This window comes from Ambystoma mexicanum, chromosome 7p (genome assembly GCF_040938575.1).
Source record: "Ambystoma mexicanum isolate Mex_15411 chromosome 7p, UKY_AmexF1_1, whole genome shotgun sequence".
NCBI lineage: Eukaryota > Metazoa > Chordata > Amphibia > Caudata > Ambystomatidae > Ambystoma > Ambystoma mexicanum.
In genome coordinates, this window is record NC_090939.1 from 476,746,800 (window position 1) to 476,771,094 (window position 24,295).

At 46.1% G+C, this 24,295-nt stretch overlaps 1 protein-coding gene across 1 annotated transcript in view; it reads left to right on the forward strand.

The window, feature by feature from the left end:
* FUNDC1 (FUN14 domain containing 1) overlaps positions 1–24,295 on the forward strand; it is a 534,940-nt gene that overhangs the window by 150,970 nt on the left and 359,675 nt on the right. The window lies entirely within an intron of this gene.

The following is a 24,295-nucleotide window of genomic DNA, read 5'->3' on the forward strand; positions in this document are numbered from 1 at the left end:
GAAGGAAAAAAGTGTTGTCAAACCATAAATCTCAATTTGATCAGGAGAGCTGGCAACGTAAGAGAACTCTGAAAAAATCATAGAGACTTGAAGAAGAGTAATGTAAATAGTTCTCTGTTTTTGAAGCAGAAGAAAAGTATGCTGGCAGCCTGTCAGAACTGGAATAGGTCCAATAGATATTTAAAATGTGAACCCCAAGGGGAATTTATGCTTGATAACCTTATTACTAAAAACTGATTTAGTCATTATGGACCACACAGTTAGCGGTATCCGTAGGTCAGCAGAGGCACTATGGTCCTATACTCAAACCAACGGCCTAGTAATCAATCTGAACAAAACCCAGATGATGGTATTTAGTAGTAAGAAAGTACCGCGAGTGAATGTGAAAATACATGGGGCTACAATTCAATACACTCCCTATTACAGATACCTGGGCATTGTGATTGAGCCCAAGGGGCATTATACCATGTGTAAACAGGCAAGAATCACGCGAGTGGCCCAAGTTACAGCTTTGATTTATCGCTTCTCTATTTCGCACTGTGGTTATACTATCTGGGCGGCACGACAATTATATATTCAAGTGCTAGCACCAATGATAATCTATTGATTAGAAGCTCTACAACTGATAGACTTGGGGTGGCTCCAGATTCTTGAGGGAAAATACTGGAAGAAGATATTGGGACTTCCGGCATGTATACCTATGTCCATTCTACGACTAGAACTGGGTCTTATCCCATGGAAATCCCAGGTACTTAGAAAAAGGGCTGAACTGTACTTAAAAATGACACTGCATACAGACAACCTCCTGCTGGAAGCCATGTATAGCGAAATTAATAAGTCCTCCTCATTTCCACTGTTGAAAAAACAGATGGACTGTTACCTAGAAAGGATCGGCTGGACCCAAAGATCACAAGGGGATACAGCCTCTATACTTAGAGCGCTATCTAAGAAATCTGAACTGTATGACTGGATCAACAATTTTGCACATTTGGAAGATCTAAAGCGATATAAATTTGTTCAGCATATGAATTACACCTTTTAAAAAGCCATTATCTAATTTGCGCCTATGTCCATCGCCGCGCCTGAGACGATTCATCCTCCTGTTAAGGATTGACCAGCTACCGGTATTGGCCATAAGCGGGATCATGAAAAATCTTACTATACCTGAACGCTTCTGTCGACTGTGCATGGACAGATATGTGACTGAAACTGGCAAGCATGTCCTTACCAGATGTCCAACAATGCTAAAAACCTATTCAACATGCTATGTGGACTTTGTCCATAGAATCGATCATATTGGCAGCAATGATTTCTGGTTAAGGGCGGTTAATGCCACTGGACTGAAACTCTACATTGCAATGTACAATGTGTGGTTGATTATAGAAAAGCTATTGGATATAACTATATAATCGTCCTGCTGTACTAATCTGCTAAACATTACTAGAGTCCCGCTCTTGAATCAACAAGTGTCTGCATTAGCAATCTGCCTTTCTGATTTCTTTTTCTCTTAGAAAACAAGATAGATGCTATATAGGCAATCATTAATTGATCAATGTATTGACTATATATTTTTTTGCTTGTGTATTATTAATGGTTGGCCTTGGCTGTTTGCTTGTTATTTACCTATTTTCTAATTAGTATTTTACATTTTCTCTGTCTCTTTTTATAATATTTTTTCTGTTTTAGTTTAAATTTATTACATGTTTCTTTAGTTTTTATATGATGTTAGGAGAATATTTACTCTATGTAATATATGAAATGTGAAAAACGTATGTTAAGTTATAGCACATTAATAATTAATTAAATATAAAAAACCTGTAATTTTTGGTCTCTAATGAACAGTGGGAAAGCTTTGCAATCCCATTGCCAGAGCAATTGTATTTCGGAAGATCTATGGTGTACACGTTCAGGAAACATTTTTGTAAAACTAATTATGAAGTGGCCAGTGAATTTCTAAATGTCCCTTAGTTCCAATGCTCCTCTCTGGAAGTTGTGGGAAATCTCATAAAAGATTGTCTACTACGGGGGCATCTGGTCCAAAAGGACTGTGACCGAAAACACTAGGAGTGATGAGCCTGTATTGGCAGTTGAACACGTTGTGAAGAAGACTAGTTCTTCCTGCCAATGTATCCCTCAGGAGTGCTAACGGACTGCCTGAGGGACCAATTGGCCGAAAGATTGGTTGAACGCTCAACGGAGACAGCTGGCTGCAAAAGAAACTTAATTTCTGATGGTTGTTAATCTACTTAGAATCACATGCTGTGCATATAGTCTGACATCCAGTGGTCACCGCAGAGTATTGCATCTTGTCTTTCGAGAATCAAAAGGGGACGTTGACATGGGCGTGCCTGTAACACTATCCCTACATGACGTGTAGTGTACCCAAGGTCCCTCACGGAGAGGACTCCATTTCGGTATTGCCCCATTTGCAAAGGCAAATTTCTTTGGAGAGATGAGCATAAACAGTGTAATCGTTACTTGCTTCTCGATAACAACGATGTAGGTTGTGCGGCTTGTAAAATCCTCCGTCCTAAGACATTAAAGGAGCACAAAGTCAAGCAGTGGGCGGCCTACAGGATGTCGAAGGCCGAGTTATCTTCTGCTGCCGCAGCCACCGAATGTGATGACCGCAATAGTGACGAACAGACCTCCCAACCGGAGGTCGTTGACCTTTCCGACGGAGCGCTCCCGCTCCGCATTGTCTGTCCCCAGCCCCGCCAGGCACGGCCCAGGCACTGCTTTGGGGAAGGTACACCCTGGCGACAAAGACAAACATTTACATAGCACTAAGCACACAGCCCCAAGTCGAAAAAGAACTCAGCGCCAACGGGTGCACCAGAAGTTCTGGCGGTACCCGCTGACTGTCAGGATCGGCAGCCCTCCCCGCAGCCACATATGCGCCTAGCCACCGGTCCATCAAAGACAAAGGGCACTATTTCGAATCCAGGATCAGTCGAGACGCATCGCAAGAAGGTGTCCGGCTCCGACAGGGTTCCGGCTCCGCCGAAGAAGGTGCTCGCCGAAGACAAGGCCCTGGCACCGCCAAAGAAGGCACCCGCCGAAGACAAGGCCCCGGCTCTGCCGAAAAAGTCTCCTTCACAATCACAGGCCGAGGCTACGCGACTCCCATCTGCGGAGGACATTGCTGACGGCATAGTGAGAATTATTTCCGCCGACTCTCATAAACGGCAGTCAATGGATTAACCGAGGCCTACGGAAAAGGCCAAGGATCCGTCAACATCCAGGGATAGCTTAAAGGGAGTACCGGAACCCTCCCCTGAGCCGAAAGAAAGGCACAGCGATACCCCACCTCTGTCGGTCCCCCAGGAGGAGTTTTCGGAGGGCGAGGAAGGGATTTCTTCGATGTTGAGACAAAAAAGAGCAGTTTCAAGATCCTTTTCCACCTCTAGACCATTCTAGGTCTTCTGTTTGGACTAGAGAGAAGTTTGAAAATTGTATGGAAAGGCTGGACAGGTTTCTTACCCATTCAGAGCAACCCACGCCACGACCACGGGATGAGAGCCCTTTGGACCCTGTAGCAAAATTCCCAAGAGACTCTTTGACCCCTCACAGGAAGAGGATATATACACCTATGACCTCACTGAGGAGGAGATTCCTGCAGACACTCGAGATGAAGATCAGTTCATCAATCCTGAGGACGTTGTGCCATTGGATGTGCCGGCCATCTCTGCACTCACTGCTGGTGCTCTTGACAACTATCTTACCACTTACTGCTCACTACTGTCTCGGCACTTGGCTTGATAGCTTGACGGGTGCGGGGTGGGGTCCCTTCTGCTCTGCCTGATACGGCTGTGCGCGGGCGCCATGCCTGCGGCCCTGCACCCCGCATGGTTTGCCTCGTGCTGCTTTAATGGGTTCCTAGACATGCCTAGTAAGCCGCGTGGGGCCAGCAGGGTGGAGGCAATGGATAAATACACCAAGTTGCTTCCTAGACATGAGCAAGGGAGGCCGGCCTCGCCTCAGGAGGATTTGTGTGCACCTGCTTGTCCTCCCCAGCCAGTCCTCACAACACTGATGGAAACCATGGCGAAGAACTTTGCGTAATTCCATGAGAAGTTGGATGACATCAATGCCAGTGTGGCCTCCATGCGTCCCAAATTAGACCAGCATGGGTCCAGGCTGGTGGAGGCTGAGACCAGAATCGGGACCAACGAGGATAAGATACACACTCTCCAAAACACTGTCTCTGGCCTGGTGCGCGATATGAAACAGGTCAAGACGAAGTGCGATGACTTGGAGTCCAGGTCCTGAAGGAACAATATTCGCATTGTCGGGGTCCCGGAGTCTGTCCTCAAGGGCAAGATGGAACTGGCGGTTGAAAATCTTCTCAGGGATCTTCTAGATAGTTCACAACTTTCTCCGCTCTTCACGATCGAACGCGCCCATCAGGCGCTGGCCCCCCACCCCAAGCCGGGAGACTTTCCCAGACCGATCATTGCCAAGGTTCTAAGCTTTAGAGATAGAGCTACCATACTATGCTTGGCTCGAGAGAAGGGAGAACTGAAACTGGAGTCTCAGGTCATCCGCATTTTCCTGACTTCTCTATCAGTGTACAGACGGAACATAGGCAATTCAACAGTGTTAAAAAGCTGCTTAGAGAGAGACACATAGAGTATGCCATGCTGTTCCCGGCGCGGCTGAAGTTCACCCATCGAAACAAGTTATATTTTTTTCACTGTGCCGGAGGAAGCTGTTAAAATTATCGAGGCCCACATCCCACTCCCTGATTAGGCGGGCGGACCGGCTGGTTATGGCTGAGGACTGTCCCCCTGCTCTCATGTGTGGGCCTCGCTATGGGCTGCCAACGTACTTGTCATCTGTATTTTACTTGTTGATTTATAGATGTTGTACTCTTTGCACCTCCTGCTTGATGTAACTTGGGGTAATGGTTCCCAGAATCTGTAAAATTTGCTCTCGATGTATGATCTGTGGTGCGCTGCACCAATGCTACAACGAAGTTGGGTTAACGGCAGCAGCGACCCCCGCTGCAGTTCCAATGCCGCGTTTGGCATGTTATGACCACTGGTTCTGCCCCTGTTGGGTGCACGAGTGGGCGGAGGCTTGTTGGGGCTGCCACACCTGCATTTGGTCTTTGGGTGGGTTTTCGGGCACTGCTGGGTTGGGGGTGGCAGTGAGGGTGGGGGGGTGTTGGTGGGCGATGTTACGTCAAAAACGGCAGGGAGGTGGTGGAGTGTAAGGTGAGGCGATGCGCCAGTGTATTACTAGGCATCACATGGTTGGCAGTCTGGGCCGCATGGTGTTGGGACGTTCCATAGGCCTGTACCATGACTGTTAGACTCGTGTCATGGAATATCCGTGGGCTCAGTAATTGCACGAAGGCCCATAGGATTACTGCATATGCTCAGAGACATGGGGTAAAGATACTCCTCTTACAAGAAACCCACGCTCTTTTGCACCTCTCATCCTCTCTGGCACCGACATGGGGCGCTAATAGATATTACACGTCGTACTCCTCTCAATCCAGGGGGGTCCTCATCTTGGTTCATAAGTCCGTGCAGTTCTCCCTGCGCACCAGCCATATTGATCAAGATGGTAGGTTTGTGATCCTCCACTGCCTGCTTGCTAACACTGAGTGGCTTTTAGTTAATACATACGCTCCGATCATAGATGCTCCCAAATTTTTTGATAGCATCAACACCCTACTCCTGAGGTATGTCGGGGTCCAGATCATTTGGGGGGGGATATGAATCTTATTTTAGACCCGGAGTTGGACAAGTCGGGCGTTGCACACAGGACGATATCTAGAGCGGTTCGCCGGCTGCAGACACACATGGCCCCTGCTGGCCTGGTTGATGCCTGGAGAGCTCTTAACACACAGGCTAGGGAGTACACCTATTATTCTTCTCCACACGATAGCCACTCTAGAATTGACCTTTTCCTCCTGTCGGCAGGGCTCATGGGAAAAATTCTTAACATGCAGATATTACCGCGCACGCTCTCCGATCACTCCCCTGTGACATTGGACATTACACTGCAGCCCGCCCTCCCCCGGCTTTCTAGTTGGCGCTTCAAGCCGGAGGCGCTACATGACATAGTATACAAGGCCGACATTCTTGCAGACATCACATCGTTCTTCGACAATAATAAGCGTCACGACACTGACAACGGGGTGCATTGGGAGTCATTCAAGGTGTTCATCAGGGGGATGTGCATCTCCAGGGAAGCAGGGGTTTTAAAAGACATTAGGAACTCACTACAGCGCTCTGAGACCAAACTTCAGGAACTGGAGCCTGAGTACGCTTCTGCCCCTGCCCCGCCCAAGTTGGCTCAGATACGAGCTGAATTGGACACCTTTGAGTCCTACGCCCTTAGGGAAATAAGATACCTCACCCGCCCTGTGGTGGCTCGTTGGTATGGTGAGGGGGCGAGGCCTGGTCGCACCCTGGCTAAGCTTGCCTGTATCAAAGGGGGCAGGACCCAGATTGATTGTATCAAAGACAAGAGTGGGGTGCGGCAGTTGTCTGACCGGTCCATTCTTGAGGCCTTCGCATAATTCTATGCTGCCCTCTACGCTCCGCAATTTGAGCACTCCCCACAGGACCTGGATCGTCTCCTTCACAGTATCCCCATGTCTGATGTCTCTGATCCACTAAGGAGCAGTTAGATGCCCCCATCACGATTGACGAGATAGCCACAGCTATCTCTGCCCTCCCCAAGGGCAAGACTCCCGGTCCAGATGGCCTAACTGCTGAATTTTATCACGCGTATGTCGCTGTGCTGGCCTCGAGATTACATGAGGTGTGGACTGAGTTGCTCCGCCTCGCCACTCTCCCTCAGTCATTACGTGAGGCTATAATTACAGTGCTTCCTAAGCCGGGAAAACCTCCAGAGGAGTGCGGCTCCTACAGGCCCCTTTTCGCTTATCAACACTGACACCAAGATATTCGCCAAGATCATTGCGAACAGGTTTCTCCCCATCATGCCCTATTTGATCCACCCGGACCAGAGTGGCTTCGTCCCTGCCCGCTGCACTGCTTTAAATATTCGACGACTGTTTAATGTCATCTCTAGAATTGACCCTGAGGCCAATGCGGTTGCGGTGACGCTAGATGCCCAAAAGTCGTTTGACACGGTGTCATGGCAATACCTGTGGGCGGTATTAGAGAAGATGGGGATTGGCCCGCGCATGCTCTCCTACATCAAGCTACTTTACACCAACCCGGTGGCCAGATGTCAGAATGTACCAAAGTATTAACTGAAAAGGATACAATACTCAAAAGGATACAGGAGGTAGGGTCTTCCGGATCCCTGTTCACACGATTTGATAGTCGTGAAGTCAATAAAAGACCTTCCAAATGATACAACCCTCTGGCTGATAAAACAGGCAGAGCGATGGATCACTGGAAAGGGCGTGGGTAAGGTATAGTAATCCAGCCTAGGACAAATTAAAGTATCATGAATAACTGCTCCAACCTGAGTATGATGAATTAGATAATGACAGGAATGATCACACTGACCTTTATATTTGGGTAGAATAATCCAGAAGTCTCTTGATGGATTTGAATGAAGAACAAACGACAGGGAAGGGAAAATTAGTAAGGGAGACTTATCCCGAACGGAACGAGGCTCACGCTAGATACGGGTTGAATTCACCACAGGATAGCGTCCAAAGTTCAGTTCAAAGTCACTTCCAATAATCCTTGAAAGGCTTCCTTCCCACTATAGGGATCAATCCTTCTGTTAATTCCACAGATGCAGGAGTTAGAAGTACACGCGGTTATAAACAGCCGCGAAGAAAATAACGTTTGAAGACCACGTGCGCGTGTGGATTTTACACGCGGGCAGGATTCGCGCAGCCTGGGCCAGCCGCGTGTGAAGACAACGTGCGCGTGTGGATTTACACGCGGGCAGGATTTACGCAGCCTTGGCCAGCCGCACTTGAAGACAAAGAGCGCGTGTGGATTTTACACGCGGGCAGGATTCACGCAGCCTTGGCCAGCCGCACTTGAAGACAAAGAGCGCGTGTGGATTTACACGCGGGCAGGATTCACGCAGCCTTGGCCAGCCGCACTTGAAGACAAAGAGCGCGTGTGGATTTTACACGCGGGAAGGATTCACGCAGCCTTGGCCAGCCGCACTTGAAGACAAAGAGCGCGTGTGGATTTTACACGCGGGCAGGATTCACGCAGCCTTGGCCAGCCGCACTTGAAGACAAATAGCGCGTGTGGATTTTACACGCGGGCAGGATTTACGCAGCCTTAGCCAGGCGCACTTGAAGACAGAGAGCGCGTGTGGAATAACACGCGGGCGGTGTTCCCACAGTCCGGAACAGCCGCGTTTAGAGACAGCGTGAGCGTGTGGAATTACACGCGGGCGGTGTTCCCGCAGTCCGGAACAGCCGCGTTTAGAGACAGCGTGAGCGTGTGGAATTAAACGCGGGCAGGATTCCCGCAGTCCGGACCAGCCACGCTTGAAGACAGAGAACGCGTGTGAATTATCACGCGAAGGGATAGCTCCAGGAATCAGCGTGTGGCGGAACACACGCTATCGAAGGCCCAAAAGTAGCTGTAGAAATATGCCAGGATGCAGATCAGAGGTTCAGCTACACAACGCCAATAGAGACGATCAGAAGCAGCGAGTGAAGTTTCTACGCTGCTTAAATACGTAATACCGTAGTTCACGTGACGAAGCAAAAGTCACGTGAAGTTAGCGACGTGAAAAGTGCAAACGTCGTTTTCCCGGTAACGTATCGAATAGCCTCCATTTGGAGTAGAACGGTCTAGCTGTTCTACGAGCGTAGCGTCCAGCATGCATGACACCAGAGTCCTGGTTAACTCTCACCTGTCAGCTCTGTTCCCCCTCCACAGAGGGACGTGCCAGGGGTGCCCATTCTCTCCCTTACTTTTTGCAATGGCCATCGAGTCTATGGCTGACAGTGTAAGAGACAAACATATCCGCAAAGGGATCCGCCTGCGGGACACGCCCGAAATTATATCGCTATACGCGGACGATTAGGGATCCCTCTGTCCACCTAGATCCAATCCTCTGCGAGATAATTAAAATAGGCACGTTCTCGGGCTTCACCATAAATTATACCAAGTCAGACATCTTCCCTCTCACGCCCACAACCCCCCGTCCGACATGCGAATTTCCCCTTAGGTGGGCCCCAGATGGCATCAAATATCTTGGGGTCCAGGTATCCTTGTCGAGATCCTCCCTACTAGCTGATAACTATGCGGCTGCCGCACAGTATGCAGAAGGCAGAATGAAGAGGTGGAGTAGCCTCCCTCTGTCTCTGTCAGGGAGGCTGTCACTCATTAAAATGATCATAGTTCCGAAGCTTCTATATATATTCACTAACGTTCCACTCTGGCCTGGGAAAAACTATTTCAAGGAGCTGCATGCAGGGTTCGCCCGGTTCCTATGGCACTCTGGGGCTGTTCGGAAGAGATGGTCGCACATGACCTTGCCTTATGAGAGAGGGGGTCTCAGCGCTCCGGATCTCACCCTATACTGGACCGCAGCACAAGCCCAACATGCTACACACTGGTATAACCACCTAGACCCTCCCCCTCATGTTAAACTGGAGGTCCTGGCAGCCGAGGAGGTGAATATCATGTCCTTGATCCTCTTCCACACATACCATTCTGACGCGCCGGCTGACCCGGTGTTCACCACAGTCAGGGCATGGAAACAGATTCTGCACCCCTACTCTGAACCTCGCCCGTGCTATAAATGGTTGCCCATATGGTCATTACCGGGACTGGCCCCTACACAGGATAAATATCTTGCGCGACACTGGCAGGCCTTGGGGTATCACGCGCCCTCTGACCTGTTTCCTGAAGGGAAATTCATCACACAGCAGACACGGAGACCAGGACACTCTGGGTCTCCCCTAGAGTTGCTGCATTACTATAGACTTGGAGCAGCAGTGCAGGGCATGTGGTCCTCATACCCGAACGAGACTTCCAAGTCCCCTGAGATCTGCTACATCGCTAATTCCGTGGGGGGTAGGGGCATGGGATCCTCCTTGTATAAAATGCTGATAGCTCCATCCACGGAGTCATCTCACAAGGCCCGGGACGCCTGGAGCCAAGATTTGGGGTTGGAAATCACTGATAACATGTGGGTGAAAATGTGTACACACACGTGCAAGGTCTCCCTTAATTCTAGACTTAGATGTGTGCAATATAAGCTTCTTAATCGCCTGTATTATACTCCTCGTGTGGTTGAGAGATTTGCACGTGGCCAACCACGCGCCTGTCAGAGATGCAGATCTAATGATGCAGATCATGCCCACATGTTCTGGTCCTGCGGGGCGCTGGCTCCGTTCTGGGAGGCGGTGCTAGAGGCCCTCTCGGAGATGGTGGGGTTCCGTGTTGATCCTGACCCATTGGCGGTCCTTTTCGGACTGTGGGAGGGTCCTGGGGCAGCTCGGGTTGCTAAATTTCTGAATGTAGGGGCTATACTGGCCAAGAGATGCATCTTGCAGTGCTGGAAGCAACAATCCCCCCCCCCCTTCACTGGAAATGTGGCTGAGGGCTCTTACCTGGACACAGGTGTGTGAGGAGGACTACATTAATACATTGCCTGTGAATGCCTGTCCCAGGAATGTTTGGACAGAGTTCTGCACATACTTGAACAACAAAGCTGACCTGGTGCTTCTATCCTCTCCCCCGTCTCCGGGTTGCGCAGACGGGGCAGACTGAACTGTTGCAGCTACGCCTGACAATATGTGCTCTCATGAATGTGACTATCTCTTGTTGTCATGATGCGGCCTACCTGTCCATGTTTGTGATTATGTGATATGCTTTGCTGGTGTAATGCATGTGTCGCCTGTATCACCTCCTTGCCAATAAAGAAAAGTAAAAAAAAAAGAAATCTACCTTTATATGTACTCTTTGTAGATTTTACTTCCGCCTTTGACTCGGTTGAGCGGGGGCGACTTTGAACGAAACTTAAAGGAATGGTTCGGTCAAAATGTTTTATTGTCCCTACGGGTCGGCCATGTGTTTTGAAGCCTAAATCGCACGATTTTAGAAAGATTTCCTATGGACCTTAACCGAGTTTTCGTCCATTAAACGCACACGAAAACAGGCACCAGGGCGCTGCCATTTTGTGATAATCCTATCACTTGCCCCATCCATCGCCCTGGCTGACCTGCTTTTGCGGCACTAAATCATATCCCCCGCCCCTGAGCCTGTCATCAGCAGACGCGTACCGCCCATTTCACACCGCCAAAGCACGTCTCGTGTCAACAATCGCTGCGCTTGAGCTAATGATGTGTCACCATGGAAACGGCAGGAAGCCTCTTTACTCAATAAGTATAAACAGACCGTTTCACAACACACAGCAGCAGATTTTCGATTCCATTCCTCTCTCTGTGTTACTTTGAGTATTCTGTGACTCGTTTCTGTGCTCTGGTCAGCTACCTTTGCCGCTTGTAGCCCGTGTGAACACCTGTACCATCGCTATAAATTATTTTAGTTTGTTTACCACACAATGGCTACAATAATGCCCTACATGTACGAGCCACAGTATACTGAGGAGGAACTACTGGAAAGGGAAACACGCGAAAACAATGGGGCTTCGAACGGCAGTTGACAGGACGAATCAACGGATGAAGACACTGGACCTAGTCGCATGGACAGTGTTTCCACCTGGTGCACATGCAAACGGTGCAAGCTAATGCCAACCGAGGAGGAGAACTGCTGCTGCTGTGAAAACTCGGGATGCGTGGCCTACATCTCGGAAGGCGAGCCACGACCGCAATGCATCACCGAGCTGCCAGACTTCAGGGCAGCCTTCCTCACACGGCCCGTGTTGAGGATAATGATGGTGCTTATGCACAAACTTCGCGCAACTGTTTGTCCTCGTAATCTGAGTAACACGTAAGTATACTCTGCTTGTGATGCCACTCCTATTTCATGGTCTTCTACTATATCCAAAATTACATAAACATATCATGTTAACGCATTAAAGTCGTTCAATAGTGTGCAGTCTCTAGATAGCATTTGTCCAAACAGAATGCCATTAGTTACAAGAATTGTCATTGACAACAAACGTTTAATAAACTTATATTGTTCATTTAAAAACAGTTTTTTATCATTCTTTTCCACAGGTGGTACCGGCTGGTGGCCTATCGTTCCTTTACATGGTGGCTTCACGGGAGGTTTGGACACCGCTTTCGAAGAGTAATACCTGCCTGTGCCGTTCGTGTCATAAGAGAAACTTTCCCGAGTGACAGCGGTCAGTACAGGGGATTTTCTCTCGCTGTGCTGCAACCTGACCTGTACAATGTGTAAAGTCTTGTATTTTTGTGCCATCAAAATAAGATACAAAATAAAACACCACATATATTTCAACAACGGTTGTTTCGATTTTTTAAATGAATGAAGTGTGTCTCCATTCAAGGTTGGACGTCAGACATCTGTGCTCCGAATGGGTGAAGGTCAGGTCGCTGTGAAGCGGGCTGGTCACTATCTAAGCTAACATAATATATTCTCAATAATGCATGCACTAAATAAAACTTGTTGAAAGTCTTTCAGTAGGTTATGTCTCTATAAAAGTCACACATATATCTATACTATCAATTAACACACTGGTTGAAGTGTGGGTCTGTGCTCACAAGAATCTCCGGTATGTGTCATTTGTTATTGATAGGCAACGATATACTGTGGTAGGGGTCTACTGTTAGTTGGGGATCTGCTAGGTGGGCATCATGGCGTGGTCAGTGGTCTGGCACATGAAGAGAATACCTTGCAGGGACACGGTCAGAATGGCAGTAAGTTTCCACTGGCGAGGGTGCGTGGGCAAGGACACATTTGTGGAGATGAACGAGCTATGTGCTTAGTTCAGGCTGGTTCACATGCAGGACAGTGATCTCAGAGGAAGATTGATGTGTTACATTTATTAGCTGTTTTAAATACCTCCGGAGTTTTCCAGTCAGAGTGGGAACGAGGGTGGGGGCCATGTGCTCTGCGCGCTGTACTATCGCAGTGAGGCCTGGTCATCAAGATGGAGTCGAAAGGGGGTACAAAAATGGATGCCCCGTGTCCTGCTCAGTGGTCCCATCTACGCGAATGTCAACCAAAGTTAACATCACATAAGGGCAAGGGGCGAACCCACTACTGGAGGCACTTGGTCCGAGTTTCTACTGAGAAGTAAAGGATGAGAGGGGCCTGATGGCCCCTCGCTCCCACACACTTGCCTGCACACCCACCGGCCCATCCATCCACCCCCCCCACCCCCCATCAAAGGCATTTCGCACCCGTGGATGAGCGCTGCCATGGTGTGCTGTCAGGGGCGATAACGTCCAAGGTGCCAAACACCATGTACACTTCAAAAGGTATCCCACACCAAAGGGGCAATCGCTCACATGGCCTCCTCAGACCCCGTGTCTCCAGGCAGGCCTCCCTTGAGGCAGGCCGCCCCCCTGCAAACCACATAATACCACGACATACAAACGTCATTCATTCACAAACACACCCCTGTTTCTAATACTTTATAAACCACTTGATATGTCTCATAAGAACATCTTTGTGCTTTGCAAGTCAACTCCTGAATGCTCTACCTGAGAAGCACTGAGATCTATGCTAATCTGCTCATCGTCGTGCCATCTGTGACCGCTTCGAGCAAACTCGTCAGTGTGCTACCTGTGGCCATCTACCTGTTCTCCTGCAACATACTGCTCGGCCTGCTGAATCCAACTGTTTGTTGGTCAAGGCAAGGCCATGTATCCTAGTCATATTTCGGTCATTTTTAAATTTCTATCTATTTGCGATTAGAGTACCCAATAGTGGTATGTTCATTTGGCTCATTGCTATTGACTTGAGTTTCAATTTTTATGCTATCGATAGATCTATTTATTTTCATCTGTGTCAATTGTCATCGAATTGCATCCTTCGGGGGTCCAGTCTATAATGTAAGCATGTTTCCTTCTCGTGCAAGACAGAACATCCAAGGGTCGAGTCACATGTTCAGAGTTTAGTCACATCATTTACAAATTTCTGCAACTTATGCAAACACTAAGCCGCACATGATGAACTGGTATAGTTCCGGCGAGTAAAACAAACTTTGCATTGAACATTGTATGGTTCATTTACTTTTGTATCACATTTTTATTCATCAAGATTGTTTAATAATGTCGATATTTACTTTTCAGAATTTTCAACAATGCCTGCCTGTTCGATTAGCGGTTGCCCTTCGAAGACCCATGCTAAATCTGAAGGCACTACAATGCATGTATTCCCGGAAACTGTTGATCGAATAAGAGAATGGGTCAGACATTGCGGATATCCATTGCATGAGCTTGAAAGTAGAGTCCAACAAGTCGATACCGCATCTGCAGCCGGCACTTTCCCTCGAACATGTGCGCCACATCTTGGGTAACAAAGAAGAATAAACGGCGAACGACACGAAAATTGCTTGCAAACGCTATTCCCACCCATTCCGCCACTGGTGAGTCAAGTGTCCGTTTTTAGCTTTAGGCCTTGCGGTATTGTGTAGGTAGCCGAATGGATTCATTGATACTTTAGGTGTTGTTTCCAATTTGTAATACTTTTGACATTGATATGAGTGTATAGCTTTTTGAATAATGACATTTATCAATATATTATTTTTAGATTTCATAACCCACAAACGAAATCTATATATGGGCACAGGGAACTGTGCTATATTGCGCATTTTCAAATGCATTACTCAAGTATTCTGTCTCCTTACATGGCAATTGAAATATTGACATTTCATTATCAAACAATAATTTACCTTTACAACTGCATGTCTATCCCTTGAATCTGAAGCAAGAACATTCTACTTCCGTGACGTGCTCGCAGTTATCAACCACTTCTAGCGCGTATCAGGTAATCTTACTTGGCTATTCCGCTACAGATTTGTTTTATGCATGTCAAGTAATAGTTTTTATCTATCGTGTGATTAGTTTACCAATTGTTTGGTTAGTGCTTTCCAATTGATATACACCTTGGTTGTCGTTCCCTGGTGTTTTGTTTTCAGTTCTAATTAGTGTTATCCGTACTAATGCAAGTACTGTCTTTCAGGGAGATGCTGAAGCATCCACCACATTGACAACAGCCCTAGATGTTCTTCAGCAGCACGAGGTATGGATACTGACCGCTCCATCGACCGTTATCATCAGGACTGGAACACTTGTCGTTTGTTCTACACCATGTTTCATTCGTGGTTAGCCATTGATATGAACCTGTGCGGTCGACCCCAAGTGTGTGTTATGTTTTCAATATTGTAATCCTTACTAATGCAAATACTATGTTTCAGGCAGTTGTTGAAGCGTCAACCCCCGCACTTGATGCGGAGCCTGACATTCAAGTAATTCCAGGGGACGTGGAAGCGGGACCATGCGGATACGAATCGGTGCAACAGCTTTCGGAAGTGCGCACTACATTTACAACATCCCTAGATATTCTTCAGCAGCACGAGGTATGGATACTGACAGCTCCATCGAGCGTGATCATATAACGTGATTCCATTTGCTATACTTTCTTCCCTATTAACGCAAGTACTGTGTTTCAGGGAGACGATGGAGCTTCCACTACAATCACAACATCCCATTTAGATGATGCAGATGTAAAGAAATCGGAGAAATAAGTCGATTAAATCGGATCATATTTAAATATTCCTTGATTCTTTTAGACAAAGCATCATTTGTGGGTATCTCTTTATATGTACCTGTGCCGTTGACCCCGTGTGTGTATGTTTACAATATTGAAAACCATACTAACGCAAGTACTGTGTTTCAGGGAGTTGCTGATGCATCCTCTCCAATACAATTATTCATGGCAGTCCATGCAGAGCCAGAGGTATGGATACTGACAGTTCCATCAAACTAGGTCATCAGAGCTTGAATACTTGTCGTTTGATTGTTCTACACAAAGTTTAAATCGTGTTTAGCTATTGAGATGTACGTGTGTGTTCGTCCTCACGTGTGTTTTATGCTAACAATATTGTGATACATAGTAATGAAAGTACTTTGTTTCAGGGAGTCGATGGAGCCTCAATCCGTGCTGTCTATGCGGATTCAGAAAATATAGTCGTTGCAGCGCAACAGGAAGGGAAGAGATGCGGAAAAGAATCAGAGCTACAGCGTGCAGATGTTGAAGGTCGAGTCAAAAAAGTTGCAAAGAAAAGAAACAAAAATAAGGTTAGTTACAATCAGTTCATAACTTTAGAAATGTTTTTGTGCTGGGGACTATTTTATGTTTTTTTCCAGTCAATTGGACTACACTTTATCTTGTGTTTAAACTGAACATCCTCTAGTTACCTGTGGGTGTACGAACTATACAAACAGAGACAGTGAAGCGAATGAGAGATGTTGCTTCCCGTACCATTTACACTATGGAGGAACTATTAATTCAGACGCCGCGTGTTGAGACTAGAGATGCTCATGTCCAATGGCCAGAACATGAAATGAATGTGTCCGGAGAATCCAGTAAAGTTGTAATGGACCATTGCTACAGTGCGACTGCAACACCACAAGAAGATGATACTGAATGCATTGAAGATAGCTCTGAAGTAGTCGCAGATCAATTCACACAATCTACACCCGCCAAATAATTGCCACCAAAAAAGCTGTCGACATTGTTGTTCTCCCATCAAGGTTGAAGTAACAGATGTTGAAATTACAGAAAATGAACAAGCAGCAGCATTCACCGACACATCAGAACCTGGTATTGGCGATATTTCTTTCAATGCTGCTGATATGTCCTCAAAGATGCAGTCTGAAACAAGTGTGATGCTGGATGACAGTCTAATGAAAGAGGGCAAATACATAGTATTCGACAGTTGTTTGATGGATATTATAAGTATGCTGAAATGTGGGCATTCCGTCAGAGGGAAAGTATGTCGGAAGCCATTGATTCATGTGACTCGTCAAAAACAAGACAGTAACGTCACAATACATGCCGCCTGTAGATTAAATCATACGTTCTCATGGTCTGCACAACCGATGCTGGGGAAACTGCCAGCAGGCAATCTACTGTGTGCAGCTGCATCACTTTTTAGTGGCTCCAGTTTTAGAAAGTTAAAGTCTTTCTTTCAGTTTGTGGGATTCCATTTAATTTCTAAAACGCAGTACTACAGATACCAATGTGATTATCTATTTCCGGCCATTAGTGATGCTTGGAAAATTGAACAATTGTCTCTAGCAAGTACATTGGAAGGCAAACGATTCAGGCTAGCCGGCGATGGACAGTGCGACAGCCCTGGATTTTCTGCCAAGTACTGCACCTACCACTTTCAGGACATGGATAGTAAGGAAATTGTGAGTTTGGTGGTCGTGCAGGTGTCCCAATGTAAATCCTCAGTGGCCATGGAGAAACTAGGATTTATAAAATCAGTGGAATATCTACAATCGAGCGGAATGCACATCGACCTCATAGCCACGGACAGACACGTTTCAATTGCCAAAACAATGAGAGAGCAGTTCCCACATATTAAACATCAATTTGATGTATGGCATCTTGCTAAATCAATCAATAAGAAAATCTCGGCTGCAGGGAAAAAAAAAGGTTTGGAAAGTATTTCACAGTGGTCCCAGTCTATCAGCAACCATCTTTGGTGGAGCTCCAAAACTTGTGAAGGGTCAGTGGAAATCCTACTTGAAAAATGGCGGTCACTGATGCACCACTGTACCAATGTTCACCGTTGGACAGAAAACCTACATTTCCACCAATGTGAACATGGCCCTTTGTCCCCAGAGGAGGCACGGAAGAAGTGGTTGGTTCCATCTTCACCCACACACAAAGCCATTGAGAAGATTGTTTTCGATAAAACTCTTATCAAGAGATTTGAGGGGGCTGACAGAATTCTGTCACACAGGAGGTTTGGAAGTGTTCCACAATATGTGCCTAAAATACAGGCCAAAGCGCTTGCATTTCAGCATGCAGGGCATGAAATATAGGACTCTACTTGCGGTCTTGGCCCAAGAGAATGTGTGCGTGAACAATCTAGAACTACAGGTAATGTAGAGATGCTTCGCTACACTACGGCCTTTGCAAAAAGAAGTAAGCAATGGGTGATCAAACCAGTCTATGAGGAAATGGAGTTCGACTTTGTTAAAGGCCTTATTGTTGCTGTACCCGAGAAGCACAGATATGGAATTTTTAGCGTTTCTGTGCAGAGCATGGTGCATTGCCACCAAACATTGCCACTGTGTCTTGTCCACCCAAAGAAGAACTCGTTGAGAAGTACAAATCCCGGTTTAAATCATTATAATCTGATTGGTCTTTTTGTAAAAAAAATGTTATTGTACAGTGTACATACAAAGTATGCAAACCCTAACCCCTACCTTCACCATCCTGGGTGGCGAACAACCTGGGTGTCATCTTTGACTTCTCTCTCTTCACTTCATATCGCTGACCTTGTCAATATGTGCATGTATATATTTTTGTTGATGTAACTAAGTTTCACAATCTCATGTAAATGCTGCGCACTGTTAACCGAGGGGAGGCTTGCGTATTGCAAATAATAAAACAAACAAACAATAAATCTCACTTTCAACTCAACTCCTCGGGTACTTTATACTTTCCCTGACCTTCCCCCAAAAAGTCAATATCCCCATAGTTATGGTTGTGTAGGACTGCAAAGCTCGTGGACAATGAGGACAAAATTGGGGGCCTTAGAACGCGCCAAGCGAGCCGTTGCAGATGGGAGAGAAGCCAGTTTGCATTTGCACATTGAGGCCCAGTACATAGATGGATTCGAAAATTCAAGTTCTCACAGATGGCTTTACTACGGGATGTTGCAAAGTAAGAATGTATGCTCATTTCGAGTGAAGTTCAGCGGCTTTGATTTTCAGCTTGCGGCCTGAAGAGGCCCACAACTCGCACTGGCAGTATAAGGTTCTATTGTTTTTTGACCTTGAGAGACAGGGACCATGGCGAAAGGACTTCATTTGAAGGAGGTGGGCAATAACGTAAGAGACGATAAGGCAGAAAATTCGGAAACTAGACCGAGTTTCAAGTTAGTTCAGTATACGAAAAATCGTTGTCACGAGCACAGTGGGATTTACGGACTGCATTACGCAGAGACACAATGTAAATTGCAAATATAATGTAAGTAACTCTTTAGACGCTATTATACCGGAATGAAGAATTAATGAATGGATGAATGAATGAAGAGCAAGTAAAACGTTTGTGGGATCGTCTTTGTACCGGGCACATGGACATGCAGGTCCGCATTCCACACGCATGTAGACAAACAGTCGTTTCTCATTGTGTGTTAACCTCAATTTATTTCGTTAGTTTTCGCATTGATTTTAGGGCCGAACATTCACCATTGCACTATCCTTGCAAGCAAATAGTTTCTGATCGGCCGTAATAAATAAAATGAATAATAGTAATAAAGATCGGCTGGCGAGACTATTTATAATTTTTATGTTTTCAAAACAGGTATATCCTACCCTACTGCTACTGCCACCAGTTTCAGACCCTGGCAGATGGTTTTTTCAACCGCCAGCTGCAGCTTCTCGTAAACCACTGCACCACTTGGACGATCTTATGGGACGATCGCCAAGGACCCATATGCCCTTACGCGGTACTTGCGGCTAGAAGCAACATATCAACCTTTACGCTGGCCTAGTGCCTAGTTGATGGAACAGCCTTGCAGCTCACCGTGCGACCAAATTGCTTCTCTTAACGAAAACCAACACCCTGTGTACCATAAAGGAACAGCGCGTGACTCACGATAAAACGGAACAGCATTTGCGGATAGAGAGAAAAGAAAAGAAATCACATTCCGATTTAATATGCCAATTGATGAATATTCTATAAATAGTTAATGTCAAATAAATGTACTTTACCAAATGTACCGTGTTGCTGTTTGATTTTAAAGTACAGTTTCATATTCCGAATTGTGGCGCTCTGTGTTGTGAGCTGATCTGTGTTGGTTTCCGGGTTCTGTGTGAAGTCGCGTAGAAGACGACTGGGCGCGTTTGCCTACGCAGCACAGTAACGTCACGGAGAGAGGCAGGGAATATGAATGTTTTGATAATGTCACGCTCAGGGGCGGGGGATATGATTTAGTGCTGCAAAAGCAGGTCAGCCAGGGCGATGGGGCAAGTGATAGGATTATCACAAAATGGCAGCGCCCTGGTGCCTGTTTTCGCATGCGTTTAATGGACGAAAACTCGGTTAAGGTCCATAGGAAATTTTTCTAAAATCGTGCGATTTAGGCTTAAAAACACATGGCCGACCCGTAGGGACAATAACATTTTTTGACCGAACCATTCCTTTAAAGCTTGTGGTATGCCTGCAAATCTGCTATATTTTTGTATGATAATATATGATGACAGCAAAGTCAGGATACGCCTAGCTAATCGAGGTACCCTATCTGAACCCTTTAACATCGCCAAAGGTGTAAGACAGGGATGTGCGCTAGCGCCCACTTTTTACAATTTGTTCATGTCCGATTTTGGTTATATCTTTAAAGATAAAATGAACGCCTTTCCCAAAATTGGCTCACATAAGGTGGGGTGGATCTGCTACGCAGACGATATCAGAATCATGGACAATATCTATGTGGGCATTTGTAATAGTGCTTCAGCCCTGTGTGAATACGCAGAAAAGAATGGTCTCACAATCAACCTGAAAAAAACACAATTTATGAGCTTTGGGGTACACTGCTGTAAAAAAAACACCATATTATGCTCACAGGGATCAATAAGGAAAGTTAACAGTTACAAATATTTGGGACAGGTAATATGTGGTGAGAGGAAGAAAAATGAACCCATTAGTCCAAAAGAGCAAACCAACCAAGATAATGGCAACCCTGGCAGCAGTTGTGAGCTTTTCAAAGAAAACAGCGGGCTTAGTCTTCTCTGTATTATTAACATCTATAAGCAGTAGCTGGTTGCAATGTTTTTATATGCCCTGGAAGCCTCTTTTTCTGATTGTTTTGAATGGGCGGATGTGACAGAAGGCGTGATATGGAGGAGAATATTAGGTCTATCTAACTATACACCTATCCAGGCCATCCGGTTAGAATTGTGGCTGATATCTTTATCTACCCAAATTGAATATAACAGAGGAAAGTTATATATCAAAATAAGGTATGCACAGCAAGGCTCATTACTGCACATAATACATGAAGGTTTAAAGGGAGGAAATATGGGGGCCCTGAATAACTCCCAGAAACAAATCCAGGAGGTTTTCGAGAGAACTGCTTTTGTCCCAAAATGGGATTATGGTGAGGGGTTGTGCTGAAGACCCTGAAAAATGCCTTGGAAAAGTGGGACTGGGCATACAGCAATGATAGGTTTGCCAAATTTGGCTCATTAGGGTCGTTTGCAAAACAACCTTTCTTGTATAAAAAACCTCAGTTCTACTTAAAGCTTTTGGCCTCGAAGGTAAATCGTAAAATATTCCTGGATATGAGGTTAAATCGACTAAATGTTCTGAGGGTACGGGGGGCATGGCTAAATATCCCAGAGGAAAGGAGAATGTGCAGATTGTGCTTTAACGAAAATGAGAAAGAAACTATAAGACATGTGCTTACCTGTTTTAAGAATATGAGCTCCATCTGCGAGAAATATTTAGAAAAATATTTGGAAAAATATGAATATGATCTGACTTACATTGCCAGCGAAAGGTTTTGGCTGACATGTTTAGCAGGGTGGAATAGGAGTTTAATAATTGCAACAACCCAGATATGGAAGGTGCAAACTTTCACCTTCGGCAGTTTGAAGAAAATGTAAAGTTACTAACAGAACTATAATTATATTTGATTTTTCCTCTTTTTGAGTTAGGGTTGCGTTAAGTTACGGTGCTTCCATTATGGTTACCTTTTCTCCTAGTTGATGAACTGAACGAGATTCAGATGTATTTAGGTGCAGTGTGTGTTTTGTCTGTTTTAGTGTAATCAATTTTCTTTTAATATGTATACTATACTTTGGTGACAAATTTAAATGCAGTTATTATTTTATTGTATTTTATTGGCTAATGAGCGTGTACTTTATTTTCTTTGTTCATATCTAATTGTTTTTTTTCTATGTTCATTCTTTGTGAAAAGTTCTTTTAAATTTAAACAAAATAAAACATTTTTTTTTTTTTAAATTGCTATTCCAGTAAGTGGAAACGGTTTGTCATCTGGTGCAACTCAAAGAGCATTAACCCGATTAACTGCTCTCCCACACATATTGTTTTGTACTTAACTCATTTACTTGACTCAGGCCTGGTCTTTAACTCTCTAAAGGTTCACTTAGCTGCGCTTTCAACCTAAACTACATCACAACAGAAGTGTCTTGGTGGAAGATACCAGTTACTAAGGCTTTCATGCAGGGAGTGAAAATAATTCACCCTCCCATTTCTAACCCGGCTTCTGGATTTCTGGATGGGACCTAAACGTGGTGTTGACTATACTTATGGGGTCTCCCTTCGAGCCCATGCATAGAGCGAGTCTTAAAGATCTCATCTATAAGACTGCTTTTTTAATAGCTAATACCTCCATTAGGAGAGTAAGTGAACTACAAGCACTTTTTCCTACACCCTTTTGTAACGGTTCACAAAGATAAGGTGGTTCTACGCACTCACCCTAGGTTTGCGCCTAAATTCATTTCTTTTTATTTTTTTGAATTTATTTTTATTTTCCATTAACAATACAAACTCAATATAATTTTCAAAGCAATTGCATATTAGTAATAACTCCCACATTCCCTCCCCCCCAATTAGACCAAGACCATAGAGAAATGCTGCAGTCTATATGCGTCGGAGTTTAGTGTGGGCTGTCCGCGTCCCCACCGGAGAAGCAGTCCTCGTTTGTGCAGAACAGGGTCACCGTGAGGGCCACCCACTGTAATAGATCATCGAAGGTGTCCATGTTTTGTTGTCGTTGTGCCAGCTCCCAAGCCCCTGTTTCGGCTGTGGACCATCTACGTAGGTCCTCCCACCACGTCGCAATACTGGGGGTCCTGGGGCTTTTCCAGGCCATAGCAATTCGTCTTTTTGCCAAAATGTACAGTAGGTCCTTAAGTCTATTTAGAGGCCTGTTCTTCTTACTTTTACTGTATGAGCCCAAGATGCAAGCTTTGGGCGACTGCACATCCAATGTAATGTCAGCTTCGGCCGCCTTTGCTTTGATTTGAGTCCAGAAGGCGTGTATTGCCGGGCAACCCCAGAACATGTGGGACATTCCGGCGGAGGGTTTGTGGCATTTGGGGCATGTCGCGGCGCCCGAATTGCTGAATCTAGAGATGTCTGGAGTGAGGTATGCCCTATGAATGATGTAGAATTGTATGAGCTGGAAGCGGGCGTTTCTAGATACCTGTGGTAGTGCGTTATAACCTCCCACTCTTTGTCTTCGAACATCGTGCTGAGTTCTAGTTCCCATTTTGCCTTGCTCTTAAGTTCGTGTTGTGAGGCACAGCTTAGCAGGGTCTTGTAGAGCCTCGAGGTGTCATGTCCTCCCTCTGCCGCACTCAACAAGTTCTCTATGACCTCATGCCCAGTGTTGGGGGTTTCTGTCTCAGGCCATCGTTTTATGAGTCTGTTCACTATCGCTCCGTGTAGGAGGAATTGACCTGGTGGTGTCCCCGTGGTCTCCTGCAGTTCGGTGAACGTGAGGGTGCCCTAGTCGTCCACTAGATCCCCCAGGGTGGCGATACCGAGGGGTTCCCATATGTTCCTAATCACCTTCTTGTCATGACCCGGCGAAATTGCCCCTTCTGGACCTCATGGTCATTGTCACAAAGGGCTTGTACTCCTTGTTCCTCCCAACGTGGCCGTACCAAGCTCCGTGCTACGCACTAGCTTTCACGTCGTGGCACGTACTATAAATTGGTCACGCCCCTGCGGGTCCGCGCGTCTCAACGCTATCTTCGGTAGTGACCCGACGTGTGTTTGCTCTCTACATTGATTTCCTTGATCCTCTTACTTCCTTCCTTGCCTACTTTTCTGTTCCTGGATTTCCCCCCCTACTTTGCTTGTTATCGCTAATCCTGGATACCCTGGAACCACGAACATCCCGGAACTCTGAACGCGCCCTGCAACCTGACGAGGCTCGGGTGAGCCTATTCAAGCCCTGAACCACTCACAAGAAGAGTCCTGCGGCCGAACAAGGGAGATCCCGATCACAGGTGAGACGGGGGGAGATTTACGACAGTTTGAGACGCCGAACGATCAATACGGATTCTACCATGGAGAATGCTATTCAGGACCTGATGCGCGGAATGCAAGAAATTTCCACAGAGATGCAGAATTTAAAGCCGAGAATGCGGCGCTAAGACAGCTTGTCTTGTCACGCGACTCCGCGAACAAGGACAGCGTATTATTGGGAGGAGTGGTTGATA